This window comes from Amblyomma maculatum, chromosome 6 (genome assembly GCF_055883805.1).
Source record: "Amblyomma maculatum isolate TAMU_Amacu chromosome 6, ASM5588380v1, whole genome shotgun sequence".
NCBI classification, from domain to species: Eukaryota; Metazoa; Arthropoda; class Arachnida; order Ixodida; family Ixodidae; genus Amblyomma; species Amblyomma maculatum.
The window spans coordinates 47,680,842-47,693,820 of record NC_139349.1 but is presented as its reverse complement, the minus strand read 5'-3'; the positions used below and the strand labels follow the sequence as shown (position 1 = coordinate 47,693,820).

The 12,979-nt window shown below is 44.8% G+C and overlaps 1 long non-coding RNA gene across 2 annotated transcripts; it reads right to left on the bottom strand.

Moving 5' to 3' along the window:
- Window positions 1-2,239: 2,239 nt before the first annotated feature.
- On the bottom strand, window positions 2,240-11,802 carry LOC146185673 (uncharacterized). 2 transcript variants are annotated; one of them, XR_014708018.1, is made up of 3 exons: window positions 11,634-11,798; window positions 9,958-10,083; window positions 2,240-3,069 (listed from the first exon to the last, which is right to left on the bottom strand). It is a non-coding gene; the product is annotated as an uncharacterized LOC146185673 (long non-coding RNA). The 2 variants fall into 2 exon arrangements; XR_014708019.1 differs by lacking the exon at window positions 2,240-3,069 and adding an exon at window positions 5,434-9,478 and having other exon boundaries at window positions 11,634-11,802.
- Window positions 11,803-12,979: the final 1,177 nt, after the last annotated feature.

Below are 12,979 nucleotides of genomic sequence, written 5' to 3'. Positions count from 1 at the left end.
GTAGAGGGCCGAATAAGATATGGCGCAGATTGGCAAGGAAGAGTTTGCGTATACGATGCCGTCGAGACGCACAGGATGACTATTAGGCGATGCTGGTGAAAGTCCGGGCCAAAAGTACGTAGCGGCGGATTTTCGTGTGTCTTTTATGACCTAGCTTATGAATATGAAAAGGGCCGGTGTGAATTGGCAACGGCGAGGGCGATGGCAGCTGCTTCCTCTGCGGCAGTAGAAGTGAGACAAAATGGATGGAATAGACAGAATAGAATGGAATAGACAGAATGGAATGGGATAGAAAGAATAGGATGAGATGAAACACAACAGACAAAATAGACAGAATAGAATAGCATAGACAGAATGGACTATAGAATACAAAGAATTGAATGGAATAGGATAGACAAAATATAATAGATGGGGGCAGAAGTCTCTGGACTGTATATCTGGAGATTTTGGACTAGAATCGCGATGTAAACGAATTGTGACCTTATTTCTTTCGCACACATGAAACAACTAATGCAATTTTCAAATCGACAAGTATGGTCCGAGATTCCTGGTTGATGCAAAAGTTATGTGCTTTGATTGCAGTTCGTGTGGTCCACACACTTTTGTCCCCGATATTACATAGGGGCAAATTATGGGCCGTCCTTGGACAGGGGCAGTTTATTTGGCCGCCACTATCATCCCCCTTAAATCAGGTACAGTGTTTCTTGTGAACAGCTCTGGCAGCATCTACACAGACCATAATTTGTTTTTGTTTTTTGTAATTTGTGGTGCGTAGTTGAGAAATCCATATGACATATACATGCACAGCTCGTTGCCAAAATTATGCAACCATATTTCAGTAACTATTTAACATTCATGCTGCCAGTAATACATCAGCAGCTTAAGTGGCTGTCAGCTTTCTGTTTGTGTTTTGTGTAACTGTAAGCCTTGCTATTAATTTTAACATGTAACGCTGTGGGTAAACAAATTACTTTTAACTCTTGTAGAAGCATGAAAACTGCGCAATCACTGCGGCGGGCTATGCTTCCACATTGGGCTTTAGTCACATGTTAAATATCCATCTTTTTTCTGCTGCTTGCATGTTATCAGTTAAACTAACACCTTCGTCACAGCTAGTCTAAGGAGACGCTTTCTAGACGCTTGTAGCCTCGATGTTGATGTCGATATACCCCTGGCACGCCCAGGGAGTGTTTTCGGGAAGGGTACATGAAAACCAGCAAAACTTTGTGCTGTTTACAGAATAAAAAGGTAACAATTTTAAATGATGTTATTATTGATCACTTCTTTTCAGTGCAGGAACAATGACTTAGAAATTTGCCTGTTAAACCACTCAAAATGCAGGTTTCTGCCACCAATGCGTACCTGTGTAATACTGAAATGCTCTGTCCGTGCTTTATGTTAATATACAGCATCCTTTATGCTTAGTTCCTCTGCATGTGCACTCAATGTCTTGGGCGTTGCTGAGGGTGCATAGCAGCAAACATTTATAACATGCTATGTTTAGTCAACATGGCATATTCAAGAAGATGGCATGAAAACATTAAAATACTGAATGTCAGGTTCTGGTAAAACTACGTTTGTATCTTTTCGTATTCTGCATGGGTTTTGCGGCAGTTATATGACGTTTTTATATAGTATGTGACTGCTCTGAATGGAGATGCATGTATACAGTGCCATTTGGAAAAAGCAATTGAGGGAAACTGGCAGTTGCCCTTGTAGCTATGTAATCAAAGTTCAGCACAGATATATAACTTGAATTTCATTTTCCCTTCTATTGCAGGAAGAGCCCAACCTGCTCTTTACAGCTTAGGCCTGCAAGACCAGCAACAGCTGATAGAGCGAATGCGCAGGTTAGTAGCGACTCCTGGAATCCCGGCCTACGGATGCCGCCCACGGAGAACTCGATCATTTCTTCGCTAATTCCTAAATATTAGGTTTCAATAAATACCTTTCCCTCCTCCAACTCCCCAAGGGAAAAGCTGTCACGGCCAAGGATAATTAAAAAAAAATTATTCAAGTAGATTCTTAATACTCCAGTTGACCTGCATTTTACCGTGCCATTCCTATCTATTTTTGCATGCAGCTTTAATGTGAATATATTGTTTATTGTAGACTATTTATGCTTGAAGTTTTTGCAATAAAGCCTAAAAAAAACGAAAATGAGCCTGTTTTTGCAACCTCGCATGCTGGTATACTTATGCACTTACCCAGACGGCCATAGACGTCCGACGGTCGACCGACGGACGTCCGTTTTCGGACCTTCGGACATCCGACGGAAGTCCGGTTATGTTCGATATACGTACAGCGGACGTCCGTCGGACTATCGTTCGTGGATCCGGATCGCGTCCCACGGACGTCCGACGGGCAGCCGGAGGCGGACATTCGGACGTTTCCCGGAACTTGCCTGCAGGGCCCACTATTGGTGTAAAAACTTACCAATAACATTCGTGTAAAGCTCAGCAAGCATGTGCCATGGAAATTTCAGTCACATACTAGTGCTCAATGCCTTTGTCGTGAGAGTAAAGCAGACAATAGAATATGCAACAGGTTCAAGTTTCCTGTTGTCTGCTTTACTTTCACACACAAAGCACTGAACAGCAGTGTGCAATTAAAACTTCCATCAGAGGCACATATGCTAGCTGAGCTTTACACAAATGCACCATTCCTGAAAACATGCGAAGTGCATAGGCATACCAGAATGCGAGGTTGTAAAAAAGCATTTTTTTTGGCTTTATTGCAAAAACTGCATGCATAAATAGTCTACACTAAAAAAATATCGATGTTAAGGAATGGCACGGTAAAATGCAGGCCAACTGGAGTATTAAGAATCTACTTGAATAATTTTTTTTAATTATCCTTGGCCGTGACAGCTCTTCCCTTGGGGAGGTGGTGGAGGAAAAGGTATTCATTGAAACCTAATATTTCGGAATTAGCGAGGAGATGATCGAGTTCTCTGTGGGCGGCCTCCGCAGGCCGGGATTCCAGGAGCAGTTACTATCCTGTGCAATTGCTCGATCAGCTGTTGCTGGCCTTTCAGGCTTAAGATGGAAAGAGCAGGTTGGGCTCCTCCTGCAATAGAAGGGAAAATGAAATTCAAGTTATCTGTGCTGAACTTTGATTACACATCTCCAAGGGCAATTGCCAGTTTCTCTCAATTGCTTTTTCCAGATGGCACTGTACGCATGCATCTCCATTCAGAACTGTCACATACTATATAGAAAGGTCATATAACTGCAGCAAAACCCATGCAGAATAACAAAAGATACAAATGTAGTTTGACCAGAACCTGGCATTCAGTATTTTAATGTTTTTATGTCGTCTCTTTGAACATGCCACTCTGACCAAACATAGCATGTTATGCTTGCTGCTATGCGCCCTCAGCAATGCCCAAGACATGGAGTGCACATGCAGAGAAACTAAGCATAAAGGATGCTGTATATGAACATAAAGCACAGCCAGAGCATTGCAGTATTACACAGGTACGCATTGGCGGCAGAAACCTGCATTTTGAGCGGTTTAACAGGTGGATTTCTAAAGTCATTGTTCCTGCTTTGAAAAGAAGTGATCAATAATAACATCATTTAAAATTGTTACCTTTTTGTTCTGTAAACTGCACATTTCGCTGGTTTCCATGTACCCTCTACCGAAGACATTCCCTGGGCGTGTCAGGGGTATATCGACATCAACATCTAGGCTACAAGCGTCTAGAAAGCGTCTCCTTAGAGCAGCTGCGACGAAGTAACTTATCTGATAACATGCAAGCTGCTGCAGCAGAATAAAGACAGACATTTGACATGTGGCTAAAGCCCAATGTGGAAGCATAGCCCTCTGCAGTGATTGCGCAGTGTTCATGCTTCTACAAGAGTTAAAAGTAAAAGTAAAGTTATTTGTTTACCCACATCGCAATATGTGACATTACAATAGCAAGGCTTATAGTTACACAAAACACAAAAAGCTGACAACCACAAGCTCCTGATGTATTACCGGCAGCATGCAGCATGGATGTTAGTTACTGAAATATGGTTGCATAATTCTGGCAACCAGCTGTGCATGTATGTCATGGATTTCTCAACTACGCACAACAAATTACAAAAAAAAATAATGGTCTTTATATATGCAGCCAGCTGTTCACAAGAAACACTAGCTTTTTTATGGGGAAGGTAGTGGGCGCCAAAGAAACTGCCCCTGTAAAGGCGCCTAATTTGCCCCTATGTAATATCGGGGACAAAAGTGCGTGGACTACACAAACTGCTATCAAAGCACATAACTTTCACATCGACCAGGAAACTCGGACCACACTTGTCAATGTGAAAGTTGAACGTTAGTTCTTTCATGTGTACAAGAGAAATAAGGTCACAATTCGTTTACATCACGATTCTAGTCCAAAATCTCCAGACATACTGTCCAGAGACTTTCGCCCCCGCAGTATAAGCCACCACTTGGGTAAGAGATTAGTAAAAGAAGTGTATAAAAGACATTAGTGCTGCTGGACAGCCTAGCTATAAAAATGGTATTGACATTGGAGTACTGCCTTAAAGGGAAGCTGCACCGGTTTTAGAATTTGATGCGTTTCAGAGGGTCGAATCTCCAGGGTTTGTATGTTAAGTATACGAAATATTTTGGCTTTAGCTTTTGAAATAATGACGTAATCATCGATTAAAGTTGCTACCGCGTTCAGGCTTCTCCGCAGTGCACAGCGCTGGAGGGGGGGATGTCAGTAGCAGACGACAGGAGTACGACAGGCGGTAGTGACGTCAAGGACGGCGTCTACCTCTCTTCCGCTTCTATTGCCCGAGCAGGCCGTGCATCACCTGTCGCTTGTAGGCTACGCAGTGCAACCGTTTTCTTGTCTCGCGCTTGTTTTCTTCTTGCGAACGTTACCGCAAGCTTTTTCAGTGCATCTTGCACCATTCTTCACGAAAAGAACGACCATGCCGTGGTTCTGCGCAGCCTATGGTTGCACGAACACTGGCGGCCGAGAGGATGTGAGGATGTCGCGTTTCATAAATTCCCAAAGGAACGCAAGCTATCGGCGCAGTGGGTTGCCGCGATCAAAAGGAAGGATTTCAAGCTTACAAAATCGTCGGTGATCTGCTCAGATCATTTTCGCGACAGTGACTATCACCAAAGCTTGTCGTTGATGCGATCTTTTGGGATACCGATCAAATCTGCGCGATTGAAAATCGGTGCTGTGCCTTCTGTCTTCGCACACAAGAGCACCTCTCCGCCGCCAAGAGCTGCTTTCGCAAAAAGAAGAAAACTCGAAGTAAGAGGCCCAATACATCATATTGCTCTTCTGTTCTGTTTACGTTTTTGTTCTGTGGGGCAGAGGGGTGTCTGGGCAGATGAAGGCACAGGTGAAAGTAAAACGATTCAGCATTGGCGCACGCTGACGCGGCTGCAAAACTGTGAGAAGTAATGTCAGAGAGTAGAACGTTTTTTTTTTTTTCTTTTTTTTTTTAAAGAGGAGGGAGTGGGCAATTAGTGGAATGTGAGGAGTGCCATACCTTCTCCACGCGCTCATGCATAGCCAGGAACCTCAACGCCGCACCCAGTGCACGAAGTGCACGCCGTGCTTCGTAACTTGAACCGGGAGAACGCGAACGACCGCGCTAGCCGCGCGCGTCGGACTGGGGCGCGTTATATATCTCTGTCAGTAGAACAAGGACACACGCTAGACTTGCAACTGAATTTTACTCCGAAGAGGATGCGTTTATGCATTTTTTTATCTTCCTTGGTTGCACCTGGATAAAGATAAAAAAAATGCGTATAAACTCGTTCTTTCAGGAGTAAAATTCAGTCGCAAGTCTAGTGTGTGTCTCGTCCCCCTGCCTTCTGTGTTCATCTTTCTTTTGAGCTACCCACTGTCAGACTCATTTCAACAACTATCCCAATTAAGAAAAGAAATCGGGGCAGCTTGATGTCTGTGGTCGAAGTCGCGATGTTAAGCGCAGCTAAATGAAGTGCGCTAAACTCGCGACATGGCAGCGCGTGACTGCCGATAGCTGTCCTAGCGTTTCGGTATTTTTACCGGAGCTCTAAATGGGATTACGCGCGCGCAGCAAGGCAAGGCAGCGGCCTGGCTTCTCGTCGATACCGCGCTCCCGCGTTAATTTGCTAAATCCCGCCAGAATAAAATGTATGCGTACTCGAGGTTGCGGGAGCTGAGAGCATGACTTTGGCTGCTCTTGCTGACATATAAATGACTAAATTCACGCAACAAAACTGGGGTGACGGCTCGTCTGGATGAGTTCATTTGTTTACAATCGGCACATCAAGCGCATTGATGTGACACTGCTTCGTTCGAGTCAGGCAGGAGATTTAGGGCACGAGTAACGCAGATATGTTCAATTGAGAGCGGATCACAGTCGCATACAGCAGTGCAGCGCAGCGATGCGTACCAGTGTGAATTTCCCATGCGGGAAATGGTTAGCGCTGTCTCCTCGCTCATCATGTCGCCGCTGCCGCCAGTGTCACCTTGTTCCGAAGCCGCCGCTGGTTCGAACAAGTATGGCTCAATATCATATTCCCCTGAGCAGCGTGATCGTTGCATGTTTAGTGGCATACATCCACAGAAAAGCATGTGCGTGCATGTACAATCGCTCGGACCGCCGCTACCACTCAATGGCACGCCGTCATTGACGTCACGACGCGCTTGACCAATCAGAGGCAAGAGCGCCACTTTCAAAACGCTCCACGGCGTTGGTGCACGTTTTTCTGATTAAAAAGTAGTTTGCGGTCACTTATGGCTAAATTTAACGTTGTATTCGTGTTCAGGGGGTCGTAAACAATATATCTGTATTCCGAACTCTTTTTTTCTAAAAAGTGATGCAGCTGCCCTTTAAGGCGGGGCCTAGGGCATTACAAAAGCAAGAGTTAGTGTCCGCTGGTCCTCATTTGAACGAACAAAAAGAGGGGGGGTGGGGAAGAAATCTACCTCAACTACATGTTTTGAGTGACACCAAGCCGCAGTTAGCATTAAAGATATCACACAGTTTTGTGAAAGATTTGGGAGTGCTTTGCTGCTTTCTTACAGGATTGGACAAAAGAGCTCACCATCTTCAGAAAGGCATGTTATATAGAAATGAAAATAGTGAATTTACTGCATCTGGCCACAACAACTTGCACACGGAGAGGAAGATGAACTGAAAATTTTATACATGAATGTACGTATTTACAACAGGTGAAACAATGACCATGATCTATGCTGAAGAGGAATGAGATCCAAATCAAGCTCAGAACGAGTTCTACAGGCCGCGGGGCCGTTTCATTAACTTCGGGACTCCGCCCAGACTTCTCATCCCCAATGACAACGAACTCACACATGACTGGCTAACAAACATTTTGGCATGTCTTTCCACTTACATAAGGTTCTTCACCCTCTCCCTAATACAAGCAATGCAAAAAGGACAACAAATTCGTTTGACAACAAACGGAATTTAGAGAATGGACCTCGAAATGATTGGCTCACTAGGTCACATGCCAAACTCTCTCCCCTAGGAAAAAAAAAAAGAAAAAAAAAAATTAGAACCCATTAAAACGGTGTTCCACGTGCGCAACCATTGCCCAAAGCTTGCATCCTTGGCGGCTCTTTTTACAGGGCAATTATTGCAATTATTGGCGTCCGAGTCAGCACCATTGCGGACCACATCAGAAGAGCCAACCCACATCCTCCCGCTCCGCATCATACCGTCACTGTTACACACTTGCCCTTTCTCAACGCCGCCATCTCCCACCATTGTTGACATCCAGGGTTGGAATCCTCAACGAGACCCCCCTCAGCGCGCCTGCACTGAATAATTGTCACTTTTGTGGGCTCCCCAACAAGGAAGAGGGCCTTACACCCTTCAAATTGAGTGTTTTTTCTTTGAACGATAAGCAGTTCTTCCAAAAGAGGTGCGCGTTTCAAAGTTGTGCTGCCTCCGGGTGATGGGTCCAGTCAGCGTACTAAGGACCCCTTAGTTGGTGTATACTGTTCGTAAAGCTCCTTAAATAAAAATGAGCCCCCTACATGACGCAGCAACGAGAACTGCCTGTCCCCGCGTCTTCGAGTGCGACAGCAAAGTCCTCAGAAGAAGGGACTTCTTTCCATCTCTGCCTACGTTTCCATTAAGCACTGTAGCTACTGTAGCTGCCTCTCTGTGCGCATCTCCCCGCCTCCTGCCCGAGGGCAAGTGGGAGACGGCCGCAGCTGGGCATTGACCAAGTGACCCAAAAAGAGTAGACTGTAATAATGATGCCTAGCATACCCACCGATCCCTTACAGAAATCATTAAAAGAATGAAAGCAACACATCAGATAACGCTACAATGTTTCTAAGTGCAAAGTCGACAACTACAAGTATTATATAAATATATTGTACATCTCTGCACATTAACTAGACAGAAACAGTGCAGAGTAAACTAATAACTCAGTGTCTGGCAACACTATTAAAAGGGGATAAAGGCCACGGGGGGCTACGATTATTAGTACCGTTTTGCCTTTAAACTACAATAACATACTTGTTGCAAGCTTAAAATCAGATTCACACCTGCCCCACCCACAGCAATGGAACACACATCTGACTCAAGTCTGCAGAGAAAGAGCAATCTAGACTATTACAGACGCACCCTTGGTTGTTTTTCTGGCATTTCTGATGGTGAAGAATCTGACTTGTCAGTAGCATGTATATGAATAACAATCCTATGGCAGTAAATGCACCAGATTATCTGGAGTGGCTTTTCTTTGCTGACCACATATGAGGTGAGCTATAATTTATCCAACTTGGCCTAGCTTTATTCTATGAATAACAAAGCTATAGCAGGTACACAGTCGCCCACTCTTAGGCTGAACATGCGAGTGCGTGGCATGCACTTTTCGAGATGCCACTGCATCCATCGCAGCCGCACACCGTAGCGAAGAGGCAGACAGCGTGAAGTACCAGCCTCTAGTCCCTCTACCGCCACTGGGGTTCCAAACTAGGGACCCCTTGTTTTTGTCAGGACAGGCCCCCCCAGGGTCAGCTAGTGCGTAACCTCCTGTATTTGTATCTGATGGAAATGTTTTCCACCACCACCCACAATACGCAGCTGCGCATCATAGCAGATGTGAAGCAACAGCTCCTGGTCCTTCTACGCATAAGCCACTTTGCCTTGATGCATGCCTGCGCACCATAGTAAAGAGGCAGACGACATGACGCAGCAGCTCATGGTACCTTTACACATGAGCCCCCCCCCACTGTACTTCGATACGCACTATAGCAAATATACAGACTACGCCACACAGCAGCTCCTGGTCCCTCTATGCATAAGCCATTTTGCCTCAATACGCACCTGCGTACCTGAGCGAAGAGGCTGACGTGAAGCTGCAGCTCCTGTGCCCTCCATGCACAAGCCACTTAGCATCAATGCACGGTTGTGCACTGTAGTAAAGAGGCGAAGGACGTTAAGCAGCAGCTCCTTGTCCCTCTACACATCAGCCATTTTGCCTCGATGCGCATCTGCACACCGTAACAAACAGCCAGATGTGACAAAGAAGCTCCTGGTTTTTCTACACATAAACCACTTTGCCTCAATGCACGTCTGCACACCGGAGCAAAGAGGCAGATGACGTGAAGCTGGAGCGACTGGTCCCTCTACGCACAAGCCACTTATCCTTGATGCATGGCTGTGACGGATGCATTGCTATTTTGCAAACTGCATGCCACACCTTCCCATTCAAGCTAGGAGTGGACGACTGTGTAAACGTAAAATAATGGTTATTTACTTCAATGGACAATGACAAAAAGTAACATGGTGGACAATGTAAAAAGAATTTGCTGCATAAAGTTTGTTGAAACCAGTTCTACATCCTACATGTAAACAAGCTAAAACCTGTCGAAGGGATGTCCTGTGTGTTTAAAATCATCACGCTCAAACAACTTCAACACTGACAATCATGATTCAATATTAATAATATAGATAATGATACAATACTCACTTTTAGCCATACCAAAGAAATGAGAATGCAAAGGGATGTTGCTGTTTTTCCCCCGTGGATGACAGTTTTCCATGCTCAAAGTGCTGCTTCCTGTTGGCCTATGAAATCGGCTACAGCAAATGGCATCTGAAAAATTTTTGGAAGCCTTATGCTAGTCTTCAACGAGAAAAGCATTGCCATACAGAAGCAGAACACAAATATTTTTACAACACACTAAAAGCACCAACTGCGGTGCTGTTTTTAGGATGACTAGGTACAGGTTTTGCTGTAGCAAGCCAAATGTTAGCCTTCAATAATGAAAGAATTCCCATACAGAAACAGAACACAAAAACTTTTACAACACATTAAAAGCATCAATTGCACAAATGTTTGTAAGATGACCAGGTACAGGTTTCTGCTATAGCCCACATCATGTGACCGGCGGTTATCAGAAGCCTTGTATGTGAGCATGATGCCCTAGATTCAATTTATGGCTATCACTGCATTAACAAGCATGGGTTTAAAGCTACTTTAATATGATAATCTAAGAACATGGTAAGAGCTTTCAGTGCAAGACATAAGCTCAGTATCATGCACTATAAGGTGCTGCATGGCTCTAGTGTAGCTGTGGCATTATCTCGCTGTCAATAATGCAGTGAAGTTCTTAGGAGCCTTTGAATATCTATAAGGACAAAGCAACAGCAATTTTGTTTTCATCTCACTTTTGCTCAGCTCGTTTTTTTTTTTTTTTTTTTTTTTTTTTTTTTTTTTTGAGCCCGCGGCTTGCATGGCCTCCCAGTATACCTGTTTTGCGTAAAAGAAGGCGTTGCAGGCACCAGAGCTCACAGCCCAACTGTATCGCGGCGGCGGTATGTCAAATTCGTGCCAGAACAGCGCAGAACAACGGGTCAAGAAAAAGGCAAGTGCTGACTTTTTTTTTTTTTCTCTCATCTCCTTGTCCGGTTGTTCTGCGCGGTTCGGTCCCACAAGCATAACCAACATGCGCAAGGTGCCAAAATAGAAGCCTGGGCGAGTTGGTATGTATACATTCTAAAACAGCGCAAAAGAACAGGGACGAGAGAACGAAACGTGTTGTACGTTTTGAGAAAGCGCTCGTGTTGTAGTACGTTTCGTTCTCTCGTCCCTGTTCTTTTGCGCTGTTTTAGAATGCGCAAGGTGCTGTCCTGGTTTGTCAAAGCTGAAGGAGAGTATTAAACCTTTAGTTATTTAGTAGCTACAGCCGTTCCTTCTAGAAACTGTAGTTGCCGTAAAGCTCAAGAGAGAAAGATCAGCGGCTGTCCATTAAAAAATGAAATAAAAACCTCGCGACGTTTTCACAAGTGTAGGCATGTCGCACGATAGGCTCGAGTGCATAAGTTTTCTCGTATAGTTTTTACAGCTCAGCACGTTGCGCATGGTTAACAAATTAACTCCTTTAAAGCTCGGGCAGGCACTCCTTTATCAGAGACAGAGAAGTTGCGCGGCTTACTGGCGCAGCGTCCAGTAATGCCGAGAAAGATCGCCCTCAGACTTGAGGCTGCACTTTAGTTAGTCGGCGCGGAGCCATCCTGTCAGTCTCGCCTAAAACACTCGACCGTTCGGCTGCTGTACAGAGCTGTTTCCTTACCCAAAAGCTCAGCACCATCGGTGCATCGAAAAGTTCCACTAAAGAAACAAAAGTTCGTTGAAATACTTACTTTGGAATCGGCGGGTGAACAAAGTGTGCCAGCCGCACCAAGCCACAGCAAAAACAATGCTAGCAGTGCATTACAGCCGTAGGTATTTGTAACTGCGCAGAAAATGCAGAACACGGAAACGTGAAGCCATCTTCCATGACTAACTTGTCAGGTGGATTGGATTGGCTCATTTCAGATTTTTTTGAAGATAGGTTCGGTTTCGTTCTTTTTGAGCTTGCTGCTTGCTGCGTCTATTCAGCCACTGATTAAAATTTCACCGAAGCATCACGATAGAAAAATGTTTAATGGTCATTTAACTTTTCATCAAAAATTTTTGATGGAAGAATGCAACGGTGAAACATGCGGAAAATAAAAAAAATCTGTTTAATGGAAACGCTTTCTATCGCATCGATTCGCTCTGGTATCATATAATGCAGACTTGACGGCATTACTGATTTATACGCAGTTCAGACGAGCTCGACGACTACAAACTATATCATAGCTGTGTAAAAGCAAATCCAGTGGCGGACGTACGGCGGCTGTCCGCTGGGCGAACGGATTCGACCATCCGCTTTCGTACGTACGCCGGAATTCCGGCGGACGTCCGAAATCGGCCGCCGAGTTGCGGCCGAGTTCGGTTGTCCGTCGGACGTCAGTGGCCGTCTGGGTATAGTGCATTTGTGTAAAGCTGCTAGCATATGTGCCTCTTTGACGGAAGTTTTAATTGCACACTGCTGTTCAGTGCTTTGTTGTGTAAAAGTAAAGAGGAAACTTGAACCTGTTGCATATTCTGTCGTCTGTTTACTCTTACGACAAAGGCATTGGGCACTATATGTGATTGAAATTTCCATGGCACATGCTTGCTGAGCTTTACACAAATGTTATGTTTTTACACCAATAGAGGGCCCTGCAAGATTAAGTTCCGGGAAAAGTCCGAATGTCCGCCTCCGGTTCTCCGTCAGAAATCGTGGGACGCGATCCGGATCCACGAACGATAGCCCGACGGACGTCCGCGGTACGTTTATCGAACATAACCGGATTTCCGTCGGACGTCCGAACGACCGAAAACGGACGTCTATGTCCGTCTGGGATATCTCTCGTATTGGGCGTTTTGCACACCTCAATATAAACGCGACATCTTGTCAACGCGTCTACTGGATTACCTTCATGAAACCTGGAAAATGGCAAGTTTTAGTTGGTCCAACGGTTCAATTGTTTGCTAATTTTCGACGATATTTTTCAATCAGTACCAATTGGAACTTTCCCAATTGGAGTCACTTGCTTTTTTGATAGGGAATTGGCTTATTTTCCACTCGAAAAGTCTCATTACCAGACGGCATTCACAGTCTTTGTTTAAATGAAGAACC